This window comes from Accipiter gentilis, chromosome 27, assembly GCF_929443795.1.
Source record: "Accipiter gentilis chromosome 27, bAccGen1.1, whole genome shotgun sequence".
In the NCBI taxonomy this organism is placed as follows: domain Eukaryota; kingdom Metazoa; phylum Chordata; class Aves; order Accipitriformes; family Accipitridae; genus Astur; species Astur gentilis.
Genome location: NC_064906.1, coordinates 3,955,064 through 3,976,541, shown reverse-complemented (window position 1 = coordinate 3,976,541; position 21,478 = coordinate 3,955,064). Strand labels below are relative to the sequence as shown.

At 39.4% G+C, this 21,478-nt stretch overlaps 1 protein-coding gene across 3 annotated transcripts in view; it reads right to left on the bottom strand.

The window, feature by feature from the left end:
* The window catches only part of LDLRAD4 (low density lipoprotein receptor class A domain containing 4), a 293,715-nt gene that overhangs the window by 196,483 nt on the left and 75,754 nt on the right, over positions 1-21,478 (bottom strand). The window contains exon 3 of one of the 3 annotated variants that reach the window (XM_049830511.1): positions 212-298. The exons of the other annotated variants lie outside the window; for them this stretch is intronic. The gene's annotated coding sequence lies outside the window, so the exon portion shown is untranslated. The remainder of the gene's footprint in view (positions 1-211; positions 299-21,478) is intronic. 3 annotated transcript variants of the gene reach the window in all.

The window sequence follows — 21,478 nt, the reverse complement described above, 5'->3', positions numbered from 1 at the left end:
TTTCTTGCAGCAAATGATAGTTATGTCAACCACCCCCATCATCCCTAGGAGATCAAGCAGCACCCTTCCTCTCTCTACCCATAGCACCATTTGGGTGAGGGCATTGCACCCGCCAGGGAAAGGGTGCACAGCCAAAACCAACCTCTCCCACTGAATTGGTTAGAGCAGCCAAAAATCCTAAAATACACAATGAAGATACAGACACACATACCTTCTTTGCTCATAAAAAGCAAACTGTGTGGAGCTAGCCAAGCATCACGTCATTTCTGAAAGCAGAAACATCTGCACTCTGACTGTTCTGGAAAGAAAATGCAGAAGACAGTACCTGCCGTGTGAAAATCTCAAGCAACTTTTAGACACAGAATGGCACAGTCCTCCCACTGAACAGTATTGGGTACTATGGGGGTAAACATATATGGGAATCTGAAAATTCAGAGATTAATAGGAAGAGTTATCCAACATTATTCCAACTTCTGTCAAAACACTTGGTATGACTGAAAAAGCACAACACAATCCTCATTTTGGCAAATGCAAAAAGCAGAAGAGAACAGTGAACCTATGCTAATTGTAATGAAAAATGAACTGGTGCTGAAGAGACACTCAAGGGGTGTGGAAGCTGTTGAAGAATAAAACTACTATCTGTACAGCACTTGGGTTTGCTACGTACACCATCAGGAAGTGAGGGTGCTCAGCCACTCTCAAGAAGGGTATAGCATCCTATGCACTTCGGCCATGACCAAGGAAAAACCTCTTCTGCTAAAGAATAAAACATAACACTATACAATCCAGTTAGCATAAACTGCCACCATATTAATTGAAGAAGCACTGAACACGCACTGATAAGAATTTCATAACTTTCTGGAAGGTGGTATCAGTCAGTGCTATAAAAGCCCATCTGCTGTGAGCAGCAGCTGTTCAGGAGGGTAAGGAACGTAGGAGAAAGGCCCACTAGTATTTTATACACATTACTACACAAAGATAGTTCTAGTTTCCTGTGAATCAAGCCACGCCACAAGAATTCATCTGATTTATTTACAGTGTCTCAGGAGCCCACATCATCTGCGTGCTGCCTGAAGAGATGCAAATGGAACATTATCCAGACAAGCAAAACCCAGTTTAAAGAAACCATAGACAGCACCAGGCACATCAGCAGCAGGATGTCCCCGGCGCTACTGTAAGCAGCATAGGAGACATCGGCATTCTGCAATATAGCTGCAGATGGTGCAAGAAGGCACTCACGAGTGTATACCTTTTCTAACCTAAAGAAGGTCTGCAACTATTTCAGACAGCCTATATAGATCATGTACTGCACAATCCCATTTTATTACAGTACCATAGAAAACTAAAAAGATGTATGACTGTATTCAGAAAGGACCTTTGTTATAACAAATACTTAAAACTTCTCCTATAAAACCGCACCAGATTTTAGATGACTGAAAAATCCTGAGGTTTGCTGATCCGTATTCTACCAGTTTTGATTTTCATGCTAAACTACAACAATCTACATGAAACAATAGTTTTAAACTCCTGTTTGTATCCGCTAAGACCAGGTCTCCATTTTGCCCAGTATCTAATGAAACCAGCAAGTTTAAATTCTATCTTCATCATTATACTGTGACTCAGCTCTGAACTCAATGCAACAATCCAGAGACCCAAACCATTGCCTTAACATGGTCTCCAGATGCTCTGCTTTCCAGAGCATCTACTTGAATTTTATCCTCTGAATGACACTAGGTAACAACTAGATTAACACGGAGCCTGCACCAGAAGCTATATCCAAGCAAAAGTTTCACCCGAGTCCACAGTGGTTTTGCCCATGTCAGGGCAAGGAAAAGAACTCTGCTTTATTACTAAATAATCTAGACAACACTGAAGAAAGCGCTCCTTCAGCATTTAAATGTCAGTACTTCTAAGGCCCACAGTCAATGGGGCATAAGTAATTGTCACGCAATTCTTAGTTCTAACTAACAATACAACCGTACTCCAACTTTCAACCTGGAAATAAGAAAAGGAACAAAGTAACGGTTTAGCATTTCTCATATTTTTCTTGGACTTGGGAGACTATACTTCGTATTTTTGGGCACGTTACGTCATCTCTCTAAGCTTCCCATCCCGTCAGTAAAGTGGATATAACTTCTACCTGTGGATTAAGGAGCTATGAAATGCTTGGGGAACAGAGGTGTTACTGGTAAACTAGGGAAAAAAAGCTAAAGCAGGGTTTTGATTAATTCAATTTTGTTCTCAAGTGAGTATATCATTCTGCAAATCCAAAACAACTCTATTAGCATTGTAAAATCATGCCAAATACACCCTTTTAACTAAGAGGCCATTGATTCTTTATTTCCAGGCAATACCAACAATATATACTCTCCTTTAAGCCTGGCCTGCCTCAAAAAATCTGTTGGAAAACAATTCACAAAATAACTCACAAAATTCAAGGGAAGAGCACAGCTGGGAAGCAGTATCCTGAGGTGATCAGCTAAATCTCATTTTCCAGAGAACTACACAGTTCATTCTCTCAAATCCCTCATTACTCAACATACAAAAGCAAAGACGCTATTTTTTTCTTGTCCTTGAAGGACAGCTTTTTACATAAACAAACTGCATAAAGGCATGGGAAGCAATGCTGTTACCAGTTAAATCTGTGAAATTTCCCTAGTTGAAAAGTTCTTGTTTAGCACGGATATAAGAACTGAATTCCACTCCCTCACTTCAGCTGTGATTCGGGAAACATTTCTAATCCCAATCAGCAAAACCAAACAACTCACCAAGAACACCATGTTTGTGGTTTTTTAATCTAGTGCCCTATCTATTTTCTACCAACATTTTTTAATAACAGATATATTTTAATATACCCTTGTCATATTTTATTGCTATGCTCATATACAGTGTCTGAGGCATGTAACTGCACCTAACCGAAGAAGTGTGTTAGCAACACAACACTGACAGCACCTTTTTTAACAACCGAGGGGAAAAAATACTCTGAAGTTTTTGACTGAACAACTCAAAAAAATCAGTATTTTTATCAAGGAAAATTGGCCTGTTTTGCTTCTCTCAAGCAAACATCCCATTCAGCTGTTCCCTTCTCATACTATCCATGCATTTAGGGAAATATGACCTTTCTGGCCTTGTTTTGTGTTTCACAATATCCTTTTAAGAACAAAAACCTAACATTTACTTTCAAATACCCATAAGATAACATGCGTGTTCTTTCAAGCCTACCTGCCAGTCTCCTCTCCCCACAGCCCTCTGCCAATAAAGACACAAATTCCTATAGGAAGGGCCTACACAGACATAATTTATAAATAATTATGATATGTAATGAAAGCTTCACAGCTACAAACAGAAACACTGCAATCTCATATATTAAAAGAAAATAACGATCTCTGCAGATGAACAATCATTATCTTCCTTGTTCAGCCATGGAGTTGCTACTATGTATTTCCCAGCTGTTAACCTATCCTCAGTCTTACCATAAAAACAAAGAATACTATTGGCTTTTTTTTTTCTTTTTAAACAAGTGGAAAATATAATGAGAGTCTGACTTTGTGCCTTTGATAATTAAGCTTCCAATATCATGGAATGTTTTCTAATAGAAGCATCTGCTTGCTGCATTGCAGCCCTACAGCTAAGAAAGCGTTGGACTCATTAATAAAATACAATGAAGAACCAAACATCTGGGTGGGAAAGATGCACAGAACGGGAGAAACTGTCTTCCTCTCAAAATATTCAAGAGACAGCAAAGCTCATCCAAATAAAATGCAGTTTTTGTGTTGAGGAAGCAGCTGGAACCACTGATGCTGATGATTCTTATTCCACTATATCCTGCTGCAAGACACAAACCTATTTAGAGGAAACAGAAGAGAACGCAGGAAAAATCCCACCTGTATTTATCTATACCACATAGTTAAAAGCTCCTGACAGTGCAACCCATTCCCGTACCCAAGGAACAGGCAGATGGGTGTACATAAGTTCTTCTTGCTAACAGCACTGGCAGAAAAGGGCTTCATATCAACACTTCAAATACCGAAAAGAGAAAACAGGACAAAAATAAACCAAAAAACACTAAGATCCCAGAAGAGTTAAATAGCTAGAATTTTGGATCAACAATTTGAGCATCTTATATAACACAGTTCATCATATGGTACCCAGTCACTCATGCATCAAGAGCAGAAACTGGGTTAACTACAAAATTTCTCAGAAACAAACTGAAACCTTGATTTTAAAACACTTCTAAATGTGCCAAATACTTTGGTACACTGTTCAAAGTTAATTACCATCAAACTAAGTATCTATGCTTCGCATTCTTTTAAAATGCAAAATCTGTGGGGCTGTATGCTGAATCCTGCAAATGGTGCTCACCTTCTTTAAGTGTATGCAGGATTTCTTCACACTGCTGACTTAAGGGAACACGAAGGTGTCAGAAAACCTTTCTGAGGGAGGATGGTCAGCCCAGAACCCACAGGTAAAATGGAGTCTCCCACTTGCCAATGGTGCACAGACTTGACTGCATTATCCCACCTCCAGCTCAAAGAGATACATACCCCATGCCCCGGGGGTCACTGCCGGGCCCTCCGGTCTTCCAGGACAGAAGACAACCGGTAAGGGCTACTGTCACAGAGGGGACAACATCCAGGGGAACTGCATACAGGTCTGTCTTCCTACGGCAAATGGAAGAATTACTTGTTCTCTTCAGAGTCCAATTTTTTGGAAGAAGTAAGTTGCTATCCGGTACATGAATAAGCTAGCAAGACTAATCCTGATTTACCTAGGCATTTCTCTGACTTTTCTCTCCTCTTCTAGCTTAACACTCGTTGTCTTGGGTTTCTTGGCGTTCTTTGCATTTAAATAACACACAAGAAAAAACAACTGAAGTAATGTATAAAATCTGTTCCCTAGCATGATGACAGAACCAAAACCAAACCAACCAACCCTGGCATGTTTGTTTGGTACCCATTATGCATTTGTAACGAGCCATTTTCAAGCACGTTTATCTTCCTAACTTAAAAACTCAATTACCAACAAAGCGTCAAAGGTTTTGCTCCTGTTGCATCATGTTATACATCAAAATACATCAAGATAGAACCCATTTTCTATCCACTGAGACTCCATGGCAAGATTGAAGGTCTACTTTTATTTTAGAGTTCAAAAAAGGCTCTGGGCTTTTTTATTAAAAACATACAGAACAGACAAGGGAAAAAACCAATCAAATATGCATTTGCAGACAGAACTATGTGGATTTTTAACAAATAACCAAACCAAATTTACCTTGTGGCCAGAAGCAAACATGAAAAATTCCAGCTCAGAGGGCTATTTTCTTTTAGTAACTGTATCACTTTGGGTAACTATTAAAATAGCACAAACTTAAAAGCAGCATTGGCAAAAACTGAATGCAGTTCAACTCCGGTTTCCAACTAAATGCCTTTTTCGCACACATATGCTTTGCCTTCCGTTACTCAGCTGCGTAATGTAAACCACCAAACTACACTTACAACAAATCTGAACTGACAATGCCAAATTTTAATTGAAACACATGAGAGCAGTTGGGCAATGCACAAGCATTTTATAGGGAAGTTAGTAGTGTTCACGGCTGGAATAAGCCTACACTCCTATAAGGGAAAAAGAGATCTAGTTTCCTCATTTTATTTTAACCCTTCCTTCAGAAAACAGACAAATCTGCTAAATTAAAAAAGCAAATAAGACCACAAATATTTTCCTAGTCTGAAAAATCTTTCTGTTCAAAGCCCATGAACAGTCTGACAAGTGGTGACTTCACGAAAAAAAGAAGAAAAGTTCTTTTCTACCTCTTAATGAATGAAACTACATTCCTTCTCCCAATTCAGAGGAGCTTTCTTGCAGCCTCTTTATATGACAGCAACACGCAATGACCTCTTATCATTGTAAGAGCTATACAAAGTGTCTCTGAAAATTGTCTGTGTATTTGTGTACACACTTGTGCGTAAATGTCTTTGTAGAAATCCCTATACACAAACTGTGTCTGCAATATATGCTCTTTTAGAGTACTCCATGGCATCAGTGCAGACATTTTTGTGCTTAAAGAGAAAACTAATCTATACTAAAAAAAAATAAAATAATCACCTCACAACAATACAATGCAGTCCTCCTTCTGATAGTTTTGCTGAGATTAGTAAGTCAACTTTACCGTGAAAGTGAATGGAAGAGAGGCAAAGGAGACCTACAAAAATATCAGGAAGCAAACACATAGCATTCACATTAAAACCTGTTAGTGGTGCCTCAAATATAACTTTTAAAATTAAGACTTTCCTCTGTTATTCCAGTTAGCTGGATGAAAAAGTTCCTACTTCACTATTACACCCCTGTCCTTTAGGAAAGCATGTACATGGGAGCTAAGGCTGGGTGGGCACAGCGCAAGGTGGCCTTCGACCACACCACGGTCAAAAACCACTCGCTTAGATGTGGTTTCGGGAAGGCAAAAAGGTCATCTGAGATGGAGGAGTGTCACTCTGTCTCTGTTCCCAACTGGTTCTTCACTCCTTGGATGAGCTCATCAGCAAAACATCACCACTTATAATAGTCATTTGGTCTACGGAGAACTACGTTAAGATTATGGATGCCACTAAAGAATCATAGCCCTCAACTATTATCCAAATGTATTACATAAATATAAATAAATGTATTTATTTCTGTGACCAGATGAATCACAGCAGCAGTAAACTTCCAGTTTTGTTTCCTTACTGAAGTTTTTAACTTCAAAACTTACTTACAATCTATAAAGTACACCATAATACAGCTGCAAAAAAGCACCCCTATAATGTCAGTGAAACTGTAAAATGTAACTGCTGCACCTATTCACCTTGGGGATGCTGAAGATGTCAGGCAAATGCCCTCTGCTCACCTCATTAAAACAAACAAAGCCTTTGCCATGAAATCATTCACTGTGCAGAAACTTTATAAGCTCTACTATTATCTTTTATAGCTTAATTTGAGAACTGAGAATCTCTAGAGTGCTTTGCAGCACATTAATAAGAGACACTTTGCTTTATAAAGTTAGTCATTACTACTGTACTGCTTGCATCAGCTCATTGCAGTAGAATTTGGTTTTTTCACCAAAAACATTCCTTATACCACAACTTGATTTTTTCAGTGAATGATAAAGGTGGTGGTGGTTCTCAGGATCTCTTTCAAAGGACTGCTGTTATTTCCTTTTCCATAGAGCTTTAAGGGCCCATTATTAATAAAACTGCTGAAAAATTCTTCTCTGAAGCCATCGGGCATCATAGGCTTGACTGCACTCCTGTTTCCCTCACTAAAATCAGGGGCCTCTGAAGTCCGAAGAGTGCTACTAGGAATTATGAAAACAACACTCGAAGTGGCAGCTGCCAAACAAGGGAACCTTTCATCTCCTGGGTGAGCTTTTAAACAAACTCCAGTGTTTCATACCGTACTCCGGCTACTTAAATACTTTACAGCTTACATCAATCTTTATCCCATAACTAAAGCTGAACATGATCTGGACTCACTTATTTGAGGGGTTTAAAGACAGACATATAGAAATACACACAGGCAGCAGAGGCCACGCTGATACCAGCAGCTCTCACCAGCACTGTAACATCCCTTAGGGTGCAATCCTTTCCCTCCTCTCTAACAAATCTCTGTGGCAGCGAATGCACTAACATAATTCTATCAGTATAAAGGGCCTAACTGGGATGGCTTATTTTAGTCCCTGAGGCACTACTTGGCCTGGAGTCAAATTCCACATCAACCTTCCCAAGGCTGGTGGAGCTAGCTGTACTAGCGAGCCCCTCCTGGGTACCAATGCCTAGGTGGGAAATGTGGGTGAGACCCGGTCCCTCACCAAACTCCACCCAGCTCACACCAGGAAGGATCCACGGCGGTATCATCAGTGGAGACCTGATATTTCTGGAGCCTGCCCCAAAGATGTCCACCCAGATGTGGAGCACAACCCATAACACAGCACAAGGCACCTGGTCAAACCCTCACACGATGACTACAGCGTTTCAGAAGCAACACTGCATTTTCCTCAAGTATGACGTTGCACATCTCTGGTGTATTCACACAGAATGCCTAAATGTCAGATCTGGGCCTAAATCTGTAAACAATTTCAAGCAAATCAAGAAGATGAAGTGTTTCTGCAGTCATGCTTCGCTTTGGTAACAAATACTGACTGGTAGCACTCTTCCATGTGTTTTTTTTCTTGAAGTATAGAAATTGTGCTGCATCCCAACTTATTAACCATGTTGGGTTTTTCCCAAAAGGGGTACAAGAAGGGACTGGAAGCACGTGCAGGGTTGCTGGACCGTCAAAGGCAAATAACTTTTTTAAAAAAAAAACAGTGAGAAGCATTATTTAAACTTACATTTATTCATAGAAATTATTTGAACAGAATTTATTTACTCAATTAGTCCTAAAAACCAACTACCTAAGCAAATAAATGACTGCTTAAGTATGGTTATGTGGAATTAATATTCTCCATTTAGTTTCCAGAATATTAACTCATTTTTAAGTGTAAAAACCCTAGAAAATCTCAAAGATAATTTTAGAGATATATAAATGCCAATAATTTTTTCCTCTATTTCTACGCAGATCCTTGCATACTCAAGAGAACGCAGTCAGTTGATTCCACAAAATTAAGAAATTGCTCTTTAACTTTTCTAAAATGCAACTAATAATAACACACACACAATCAAGAAATATAAACATAAGCTAAAAAGGTGGCCTTTCTAGCTTGAGTCTGATATGGCTTGCAAAATTTCTCCATGGGCTCTGATACCCTCAAATCGTGGAGTCGTATAAGCCTCATGTTGATAAAAGTATGATAAAACATTTCTTTTCTCTGGTTCTGTTTTTGAAGACACAGTACAGAGAACATAATTAAGATTTTTCAAATCAGGTTCCTAAAAATGATTGCGTCATCTCCAGTCTATTTAGGAATATGCATTCAGCTAATCAAACTGACAGGTTTCGCAGCAGAATTCAAGACAACCCAAATCCTGCTGTTCCTGGAGTCCAGCAGGCCAGAAGCTCGGACCTCTTCATATTCACCTTGTCTTTGCCAGTACTCCCAAGCACAGCATTTATTTTACAGAATTTATGCTTTTCTCACAATCCAGGATAAAAATGCCTTCAGCAAGGCAATAAGTGTGTCTGATACTGCTTTTCCTCCTTGTCCTTAGCATATGGCCTCAATCCTGGTTAACAACTGTTCAGACCCTGCTCTGACAGGAGAACCATGTACCTCCTCGGGGACTTTTAACAGAGTTCTTCATTGCGTCAGTTCGATGTGGGTACACTAGGTGAGACAAGCAACGTTTTACTAGTATTTATTGGTAGCACTGGAAAGTTAAGAAGCAAAAAGCAAATTTCTGCCTCATTTCTAAATAAGGGAGGAACATAAGCTTCTCAAGAGAAGTTCACCAGAGTACTTCTTTTTCACAAATGCAAAATATGCTATTTATTAATCCCATTATTGGAAACTGTGGAGCCATTTTGACTGAAATAAAACATACCAGAATGCAGGCAGCCAGCATGGAAAACTTCAGTCCAAAAGTTAAAAACATGTGAAGTGATAAGCAGCTGAAAACAATCATAGAATAGCAAATATTCTAAAAAGAGCAGTAGCTAGATTACACACATTAGTTTTACAGTATGTGCATGTGTATAGTTCACACACATTCACTTCTCACTTTTGGAAGCATGAAGATTAGCAGAGCTTCCATGGAAAAATTCTACAATAAATATTTCTGCTAATAGGTTAAAATTTCGTTAATAACAGAGGAAAATGAATGGCAGGAATATGACCGTAAAACCTTAAGACAGTAAGCTAGGTAGTTACCAAGACATTATTCTTATACAAACACACAGAACCCATCCAAACACACAGAGTGAGTCCACGAGCTGTTTACAATTAAATCTGATGCACTTCCTTGTATATGTAAAATATGTATGTGAAAGATTTGAAATCTCTGAGTTTAAAAGCCTCTTCCTGTCTCATTGAACATCTGAGATGATCTCCAAATCTCAGAGGAGGAGGCTTCCCCAAAGAAGTTTCCCTGAAGAAACAACATACACAACACTAACGTATTTTAACACTAACATACTGTATTACAGACTGCGCAAAAGAATTTTAAAAACTAATTTAATGTGGTGAGAGGGTAGTTATTTGCTCCCAACAGCTACCATCTCAGATAAGTCTTGTAAACAACTTTAGGAGAGTATTCTTAGAGCACTTCCACTAGCCACCACTAAGACCACCACGGATACCAACCATTTTGCAGGCACTGCATCTTCCACTCTCACAGTACAGCAGTAGGAAAAAACGTATCCTTCACAGTTCTGCCTGCTTATAGGGTGAAGGCAGACATATATGCTGTCATGATCCCGTGGTGACAGTATGACAATAAAATTACTGCAGATTCCAATAACCAATGACAAGAAATTAAAAAATGACAACAAGTGGATTTATTCTATTTAGGAAACATGGGGAAAATGGGATCCTCTGTAGCTTGTCAAAAGAAAGGGCAAATACTATTCTGTCTTTCCAAGTCACCCTCTCACGAGGTTAGCCATGGAGAGCTCTGCTATCACAGACAGAGTTTCACCTGAGGAACAGGTGTGCCTGCCTTACTGACCAAAACCAGTTTACCCACAGTGACTCTCTGCCTTGTATTGCACTGCCCACTCCAGTCAGCCTGGGAGAAAGGAGTGTGAGTAGAACATGGGCTAGAAGCAAAAGTATTTCTCAAACCTCTATGAACTGCCAGAAGCAGGAGTTAGGAGGATGCTGAAATGCAAAAGTTGCTTTGCTAGCCTGCTGTGCTCCTAACACAAGGCCAAAAATAATTTTTAGCACACAGAAGAAAAAATACTCACTATCTTATTATTCGTATTTTTAACAAACTGATTGATCAGGCTTTTAGATTTTGTAACTAAGCAATTCTTAGTGAGTGTGAGGAATAAAAAGCAAAGAATCGCAAACAAATAATTTTATCAACTAAGAATGTCATAACCAAACACACAATAGCAGAGTCTATTAAACCCAGTTGCTAACTGCCTAATCCTACCACCTAAATTTGACTTGTGAATTATGCCCTTGTTTTAAACCAGAGGTCTGATTAACAGTTCTCGGGTTAGTGTTTAAGCTCATGACATTAAGTCAAATGCAGTTAACAGAGCAAGTTCCTTCATGTTAAGGAGGATGCAAATATTTTTCTTACAGGTGGTAGAGCCTCTGGCTATCTCCAAATTACAGAAAAACTACAAATAACAACTTAAAATCAAACATTCTAGTGTGTAGGTTACTAAGGATCCAGTAGAGACCATCTGAAATCACCTAGAGGAAAAATACTTAACTAAAAATACTTGTTGAGGTGAAACAAGCAATCTTCGCTCCAAATGTACTCCTCCTAGAGAGGCGGTTTTACAAGAGGTAAGAAATATAATTTGGCTTTGAAGAGTACAATCTCCAGGGTTTGTGGAAAGCTGTTTAGATAAATTATGAAAGAAATTAATAGCAGAGATGAAGGTAAGGCAAGAAAGGAGGGAAAGAACCAAGCCAAAATGGTTTGTAACAGACAACTGCTAAAATACCACTGAAGAAAATGCCTTTTATCAAAAAACTACAGGAGAATCCCCAGTAAGAACTACTCCCCCAAGCAGCGGTGCACAGCGGAAATAACTGTAATGAGGATTACTTTCTAACCTCATTAGCTGATCAAGCTGCCTCATTTTCCTCTCTGCTGAGACAGAGCCTGCTCTCTCCACATGGCAGGGAGAAATGAAGTTTGGCTATTCAAAAAGGAACCCCCCAAACTCTTATTAAAATATGAAAGAACCAATCCAGAAAGCTTCGGTCTCTCCTGCTTCTCCTGATGGGCTGAGAAATTGTTTTTAGCCTTTCACTGAGAAAGCAGAGGGCAAGCACAGGAGGACTTTCTCCCCCTGCCCTCACAGCGGAGGGGTCAGGGCGTCGGGCCTGCTCCCACCTCCAGCTCCAGTGCCCGCCGCGTGCAAAATGGCTTGCTCCCTTCCTGCCGCTCTCTCTGCTAGCTCCTTTCCCCTCTCCTCAGCACGCCTTACAACTACGCTAGTCCTTCGATCCCAGCTGGGCACAGCATTGCCCCATCGCTCTGTACCCCTTCAGAGCGCTGAGGATTCAGGGTTCCCAGGCTGGAAGCACGTCCCTCTCAGGCAGCGGTGATGGCGGAGGTCCCGCGGGCAGGCCGCTCCTCCCGGCCTCTCCAGGGCAAACCGACGGCAGGGCAGGGCAGGGCTTGCGGCCTGCCCCAGGGAGTGCTTTGGTGGAGAGCTTAGGAACAAGCTGTAAAGGCTTTCTGTCAGTCTTACTGACGGCTTGGGTTACATTTCTCCACAACCCTGTTTTATACACAGTGAGAGGGAGCCGATAGCTCTCCCTTCCTCAGAACAAGAGAAACACGGAGACAGCATCTCCACCTTGGTTTTGAAAGTCTTTTTATGAGTCACCCTGTAGCACAAATTAAAAACAAAAATGTATGTTGCCTAGTCACTTTGAAACTAAATGCAAGAAAGGCTTTTGTTTTTTAAAATTTGGTTACTTGAATGGGGGTGATAAGAACAGCTCACCTATTTAGGATTAACACTTTTAAAACTTTGTGTCAGAGACTGATTATATCTTGTCGAAGGAAACATAAATGGACACAGAAGAACTGTCAAGCTGGAGGGGTGTTTATTAGTGTTAGCAATTGTTTTCATGAACACAGTGAGCCATTAATTTCTATAAACAAACTCACTCTGATTTAACGTAGCAATATTGTCTGGAGAGGTGTGACTTCGTTTGAAGAAGAATAAATACATCTTATTTTAATAAGGAGAGGAAGTTTATGAGAGAGACTCACATAGTTTTTCAAATATGAATTAGGTTTTTAGTTTCTTTTTTAACCTTGTACTGGATTTCAAGTGTTCTGCATTTCAGTGAAATTCTGCCCCACCTCACTCAATGGGCATTCTGCTGGTAACTTCACTCTGACCAGAACTTTACCTGGGGGAGCCACATTCATTTCACCATTTTGTAAGTAAACCCAAGAGCACTATGCCTTATACAATGAGGAAGAGCCTGAAGAAATCAGTAAATCTTCCATTTTATACATTTTCCAAGCATGCACACTTAAATACATTAATACTTAGGGTAGCCACTGTGTATACTTACTTCAATTTTCAGCCAAGGGTCAGAACAAACTCCGCAGCTTTATTTTCTCATAATGAAATGCAAACCTTTCTAAAACGTTTGGCAAATATCATCTAACCATGAAAAGGTTCGCAAAACTACATTACTTGAAACTCCTATCACAAATTCCTAGTTCACATTCACTATGGAAACAGACTTTCGGTTCAATTGAGAAATAACTAAGTCATAAGGATTTAACTCCCCGTGCTATTCATTAAAAATAATTATTCAATGCATAAAGGCTTGGTGCTGAGTGAGTGAATGGTCAGGCTGGAGTATTCCCTTTAGCTGTAGAACAGACATCTCAGATGCACCAAAGATGCGTTTCCTCACACAGTCCCCTTTATTGCTCATTTGGAAAGACTATCTCTAGAATAAGATGAGACTTCAGACACCCATTTAGTTCCCCACTCCTATATTGGCTTTTCCAATAGGAGCACTGATGACTGGTAGACAGTAATGATTTTGTAATGTGAACATCTGTGCAACAGAAAACAGACTGAGATCAAATTAATGGCATGTATCTCACCATTAAGCGGGTACCAAATAGTAAAGATTTTCTTAACTGCTGATAAACCTGACTAAATTCTTACCAAAGATTTAGCCATGGAAACACCAAAAGCATTTAAAAATCCATGAGTGAGATGCTCTTCAATACCCTTTTGAAATAAAGAAAAACTTTTTTTTTTTTTTTAAATTAAATAATCAAACTACTCTTAGGCAAAGCTCTAACTGAGCTCTGAACATATAGAACTCCAAATTTTGTAAGTTATTGGCCTCACTGCAACAGTAACTCAGCCATATTGCCCACAAGTAGCAATTAATTAAATTTAATAAGGAACACTATGAGTTGTTCCTGTTTTTAAAATCCTAGCCAGGACCCTAAACAATGCTTCTTTTCTTATTCCAATTTTCAAATGTTTAAAAATCCAATTGAACAAAATTGTCTTCAATGTTGGAGAAAATCCCAATGCATAAAAGTTCGCTTAAGTGCTCTATTAAACAAACCAACCAAATCTACGTGGCAGAGGAAACGTCAAGTTTTTAACAAGCTACTGAATACCTCCTTCCCAGCAACAGAAATATAATTTATCTTTAATAACGTGCATAGAAGAAGTTTTTCCCCATCACTAAACTCTGAATCAGGCATGCACCGAGGATTAAAAAGCAAACATTAGAAAAAATGAACTTGGTGTGCTGAAAATTTTCTGTTCAATTCTATGTGCGCAGATGATTTTTCCTTTTCTCCTTCCAGTGAAGAGGAGGAGCTTAAAAAGCTTGAAATTATTTTCATCTCTTTAGTATTTGAATATGAGACTCCATCATATGACAGAAAATCAAGGAAAAAATTCAAGCATTATACAAGCCCATAGTATCCATCTAATTTCCTGGCAACTACAGCGTAAGTGATAAATGGGAAACCAGCAAAATTTTTCCAACTGCCTTTTACAAAAACGTATTACCTGAAAAGGCAATACAAAAAATAGTGCCAACTGCTCCTGGAAAAAAAGAGATCAAAGACAGCCTTTAAAGGAGTAACATTACAAATTACTGGCTTCGGAGTAAGAAAGTTAACAAGTAATTGATCATGTAAAATCATAAAAGGCTACTACCAAGAGAGGCACCAGGCTATCCCACCTACATTTGGAAGAAAGGTTAATGCAATCAGCAAGAAAAATCCATCAGACTGGAAAACCATTTGATTATTCTGGTATATTTCACATTTACATTGTGATTACTCTAATCTGAGTTTTTAAAAATTTTCATCCGCTTCCTCATTTGTACTTACTATCAATGCCATCAACATTATGCTAAAAAAGAAAAGTTTAACTAACTTTTGTAGAATTAGTAGAGAAAGCACTATAGCTGCATAAATTCCATTGCTGTACTCCAGATTGGAAAAAAATCCACAATAAATAGAAAAAAATGGCAAACTGTAACCACTTTAAGAGCTGGATTCATGCGTATCGACAGCTACTATCTTTCCTGAGTAATGTTTGGGTTTGCTACAAATTAGGTCCAAATTCTGAGGTTTTCAAGCCAAATTCCAGGAAATTCTACATTAGATTCAAAATCCTCTTTTTCAAATTCCAGGTGGAGCCTCAGCATTTTTTACTTGCTCTTTGAAGAAAAAAGGTCTACAATGCTGGTTTGGAACTATATTTACAAAACCTGCTTATGGAGGCGATCATTCCTATTTGAGACTATGGAAGAGTTCCAGATCCTTGGAGAGTAACATAGGAGCTCCCCAAAACGAAAGGTCAATGAGCCCCGCGTTCCTACCAGCAACCAAGGACCCGGAGAGCTTTATAGCAGCAAATACCTCGGGAAGGATGCCCTTGCTGTCAAACTCCCTTGCAGATGACCAGGTGGACTCCTCCCAGCACTTTCAGGGGCTACGGGTTCCTTAAGACTCTCTGCTCCCTCACCATACCACCGAACAACGACACTTACCTTACAGGAATTACTGGTTAAAGAGAGCACCTCGTACACACAGTCTGTTTCAGTCAGAAAGGCTGAGAAGCAAAGAAAGATGAAAAAGGTAGCCAAGTATTTTTCAGCATTTTTCACCTTGTTGGAAGCTTGGGTGCTCCTCTCAGCACAGACCCTCTCTTGCCTATTCAGTTTGGGGATCAGCATGCCAGCAGCACTCAGTAAATAAAAAACTGACTCCAAACTGCACATGTTATTTGCAGCTCAATAAAAAATAATGCTGGGTCTTTGACACATGTTTATATAACACCTAATATAAAAGGGTTGTTACCTTCTCATGAATAAATATGCAGCACAGGACGAAGTCTGGAAGCATTTTCTAACTAGGAAAATAAAATCTGTGAAGTCCAAACTCCAATTCAAATTTTTCTTAACGTTTTTAGACCTAGGGTTCAAGTTTGGGACCATACTCAATTAAAACTAAGTAGACTTGCCAAAATAAACAAAGAAACTACATTTTCTGATGCAGTGATCTTGACTGATGGGGTTTGTTTATTTATGCTTACACAGAATTCAGTAATCTGTGACAAGTGTCTCAGCTAATGCAAGACAGATTCATCAACCTGGAAACAACCGGTATTTTAATATATATTAATAAAAATGCTCTAACAGTAAACAGTAGCCTTTCCTACTGGTTGCAGTAGTTATCGTAGAGCTTTATAAGGCTTGATCTTATCAGGCAGTTCCTTCTTATCACACACTACAGTACTTACACTTGGAAAATTAATGTTAAAGCATTTTAATCTTTATTATTCTCTACAGTTCGAAGTGACCTGTCTCTTCGACTTTATAAATAACCCAAACACTCTTTACGCTTAATTTGCTATCACCATAGTGATTTTTTCAAAGGTTGAGTCAAATTCTTACTCCAAAATTAAACACATTTTTTTTAATTAAGTCTCTTCTTGTGGCACTAAAGCATTGGGGAAAGTTTTTATTCAAAAGTCCCTTTTTTCTTCATGCAAATTTCGTTACAGCAATTTTAATAAACATTTCTTTAACATGAAACACTAGGTCTTATATAAGATGTGTTTACAACATTTACTACCTTGTTAATTCTTTTGTGCATGGAGCAGGCATTTGCTATGACAGAGAATCTGTCATTCTCATCAACTCAGTGATTCATCTGCCTTTCCTACACTTATCTTCCAAACTGTCTTTCCTAATTTTTTGTTTAACTTATCACTGTTTAGGTACTGCTCTGCCTCTTTAGATTCCGGATTTTTCCTTTCCACTATATAAGGTCTAATATTTAAGAAGCTGTTGACCACTGCCTTTCATGGTACTTTGACTCGTTTCTGTAATGACTACTGTTTCCTACAGAAGAAAACCAGTGTTACTTGTCATATAATTACAAAGGGTTAACTCACCCAGGTGTTAGAATATATGATGCAGGAGAACAGACACATAGGAGCAGTGGTTAGCACTTAGGGGAATCCGGAGCAGTCTTTGCCACCCATGTCATGTTCCACTGCCTTGCTTACAACCAGCAGAAATAACCCAGGAAGAACTGGAACAAACTATTTTTCAGATGGATAAAGGGACATCCTTGAAGAACCAGGACAGTCTGTGAACCCACACACACCCACCAGACCCTGGGACATCTGTGCTAACGCAGGTTTTGGCAGGACTAACAGGCATGTAAAATCCTGTTCAGCCCAGCTCCTGTCTTTTCAATTAGACACCATCTTGTCTCGAAAGAAGTTGCTTGGGTCACTGGAGTCACTGCAAGTCATAGCTACCAAAGTAAAGATATATGTAACTAAAACCCACGTCTGAATCAGGGTGTATTCACATGCAAGGCAAGGAACTCTAGAAAAGTTACTAAGTTAGGTCTGAACTTATCCTGACCATTTTAGATAAGCACAAATAAACTGGTTTAATTAACCTTCCTTATAAAGGCTATGAGATGTTTTGTTCAGCTACTAGAGACTCTTTATAATAAACATGACTTCTTTTCCAGAAATTTGGATTTTTTCATGGCCGCTACACTTACATGAGATAGAAACAGAGGGCTGTAGCACCCATTTAATTTTCTTTCTTCTCCCTCTCACAGACACTGTTTTATGAACTTCAACATTCATAAACTACTGGAATAATGAGATTTCCAGTCTCATGTTCATTTTCACATGCTAACATAAAAATCATACCACACCACTGCTCTCGCTCTGCCACTGTCTATGGTCCCATCTTCTAGTTTTAAACTAAAAGACACCTGAAAAACAACACCATAATTCTAAGTTTTCAAACCCCAGAACACTTTAAAACCACTTCCTGCATAGCTGGCTAGCACTCTTTTGACCCACATGGGAAAGTGATGATGGCACAAGAGGTCAACTGCTTGACGCTTTTTCTTTTTTTTTTTTTTTTTAAAGAATCCTGGCATCGCAGAAAGATCACAGCTTTCAGACTTACTTGCCATCCAAAACCCAACAGACAAGAGTACGCTCCCTTTGGCTTCATTACTTCTTCAATTTGAAATGCAGGCTACAAACTTCCAGTGAACTAAAGACACTGCAGCACGGTATCTCATTAAAAGTAATACTTACTTTACCTCACCATTTTTTATTGACACAATTTATCTACATGAGCATCTATGCTTTACCAAACAGCATTTTTTAGAAGTTCAGAATCAGCTTAATGGGATTCTGTCTTGCAGTGCATTCACTCCATTTACATCTGCCCAAAAAACTACTGTCACGAAACAGAGCAGTTACTTGCCGAGCATCTTCTTTGTCAAACCCGGAACAATCCAGGCTCTACCCCAGAAACACAAACACCTTTACACAGCTCAGTTTTACACATCCTTCAGATGCATTAAACTCCCATCCAACACCCACTAAAGCCCCAGGTCTAAGGTCAGTCAGAGAGAACTATAGAGGAACTGAAGTCTCAAGAGATTTGATTTAGAAAACATGACAGTGGTTTGTGTCACTTTTTACTAGCCACCACAGGATCAGAAGACTTTATGCTTTCTACACAGATAAGCGCTACTAGATTTTCATCTGCATTATGGATTACAAAGCAATGAATCCTAACAAGATCACTTTTAAAGTTAAATTTCAAAGATACACTTAGGATACCAAGGATAATTGTTTGACTCTGATGCTTTCAATAAATATTTTGCAAAGCAAATTGTAATCACTAAATCCCCTGAACATGTTACTATTTTTTTTTCTTTCTAATATTAAAGCTAGTGTAAGAGTAGGGGGTGAGGAAGAAATCCAGAAATACATTTCTGCTTCATACACTGCAGCTAAAACAGACCTTAGGACAATACAGTACTGCCTCTCTGATGCTCCAGCAGAACAGAAAAATGGTTGGAGAGCTCAGGAGAGAAGTCAAAACTATCCAAATGCCCGAGGCTGCAAGATGCTCTGCAGGAGAAGTAATACCATCAAAAGCCACAACTAACATTACCTTGCTAGTCACAGGAGATTTCTCACTATCCTTTTGTCTCCTGAAATGACAACTGAGAACCACAAACTTGTTGGCAAGGAACACAAAAGATGGATATCTCAAACAACGTGAGAAGAGCTTCAGAAGGGAGATGAACAGAAGGAACAGATGTGACACAGGTGTCTGCTCTCTCCTTATAAAATGATGGTTTTTCAGGGTCACCACTGAAATAACAGAAACTTGAAGCAGGACCCCCTGTCAGGCTTTCAAACATGAAAAGTAAGATTTCAAGTATTCACTGTTACTAGGTAAAGCCCAAGGGTCAATGATTTCCTTACTAATTCAGGGAGTGACCAAAAGTAGAAGACAGCTTGTGGTATTCCTGTCAGAGCCAACCTATGGAGATCATAAACCCTGAGAAGGCTTGTTGCTGCTTCTCTCACTGAGGAGCGTCTGAGATTACAGTTGCCCACAACTACAGCCAACCAGCCACCGTACTCCCATATCCTCCCTCCCAGTTAGACCCATGGAAGACCAGCACAAAGCTCTGAGCCACAGGCTGTCCAGCTTCAGATGGGCTCAGTAAGAACTGCACCGATTAGAAACTAAGGAGAATTGAGCCACCTGACACATCTTTATCACAAAAACTTGGTTCAACTTCTTCATGTGCCCATTAATGATTTGTCTCATATTTGAGTTTCTCTAAACAGTGAGGTGCTTTAAGCAGCGTGAGAGGACAAGTAAAGAAGTGGAATGGCCCTTGTTCCCATGTGACATCAACTCTGCAAAGACATTCACTTCAGATGAAGTCCATGTCATGAAGGCAACTGTTGTGAGGATCTATACAAAGGGCTAATTTAGACACGATGTTAATAAAACTCTCTCTGGACTGTCCAAAGCAGCTGCTAGTGTTGTACCTACTGAAGAAACAGAGACCATCTACTGGTAGACTGCACCTATCACTATCAAGAAGTGATGCAGTTGATGTATTTCTTAACTAGCAACAGAAAGCAGGACAAGAAACACCGGAGACAACTATGGCTGTAATACTGGCCCCAGGGTCATACAATGTTATAACATGTTATTAGGTACTACCTAGTGTTGAAATGAAAATCCTTGGGCTTACAGTCATTATACACTCACCCACAGACAGATCACATGGCCCTCCTAGCATTTTTTTTTCTTTTTTACCTTAGGTTTCTCTTAGGTCATCTCTAAATGCACATGCACAAATCCACTTATTCTTCAGCTTCCCTCAGCTGAAATGCAAGAAGAAAACCTTCAGTGCCCCTGGAAGAAGTAACCAAGCACAGAACCCCCATGAGCTTTTAGTAGCCTCTTTCACCTGCTGAAAAGACTGTCTCCTCCTTGAACTGACACCAGGCTACTAGAGAACAAAACTCTTCTGGTGTCTTCAACAGCTGCTTTTCACTGTAAGTCAACAGGGGACACTTACAAGCAAGGGAAAGAGTTTTCAAAAGAAATGGATACTATTTTGACACTTTGCAGTCAGAGGCGGCAAGAATGACTAAAAACTTTCCAGGACTTAAACAAAACCTATGGTTTAGCTAATTTTTCCCCCCAGCAATAAGTTGTGTTCTTACACACATGGCAGAGGTGCGTGGTGAGATCCCAGGCCCTGATGACTAAGAACAACAATACCCCAATCAAGAAGCAGAAAAGTATTTTTCAGAGCTGAAAGCTTATGCCGAAAAGTTTCAGCAGCTCAGCAGCTGGCTGGCTGGCTGGCTGAGCTGAGCACAGCGAGATGAATCACCATGTTCTGCAGAAGAGATCTTTTTCCCGTCTTCCCAGACAAAATTAAGACTTTTCTCCTACCAAAGTCTGGTTTAGAAGAATGTGCTCTATGCCAATATACAACTGGCTGCCTAGAATTTTGCAACAACGTTACTGGCAAAAGGAAAAATCACTAATATTAGTGTAAAAGTGGCATATAAATGTGTGCACATGGTAATATCCACTAGCAAGTACGCATATTTCTTGGCTGTGAAAGGTCTTCTTAAAGGCAATCTTAAATCATTCATCTTTGTAAATATTTCTCCATAGAAAACTTGTGGATACCTAGGGTTGTTGTGATTAAAGGGTTTCAGGAGAAGTTAGCAGAAAAACATCACAGCCAGCATCTAACTGACCAAGTGCTTGAATAATACTGACCTCAAACACTCATGCTACCACATAGAGCAATACCTAAAATATTTTTCCATCCAACATTTCCTCCAGTTATTTTTCTCTCTGCTAAGACATCAGCTCTCTATTCCCGCAGCAAACAGCAAGAGCAAACAACTGGCTTCTTCATCAAAACACAACACTGCCAGTTAACTAAAAGCACACACACTTCACGTTTTCAGACTACAGTAACAC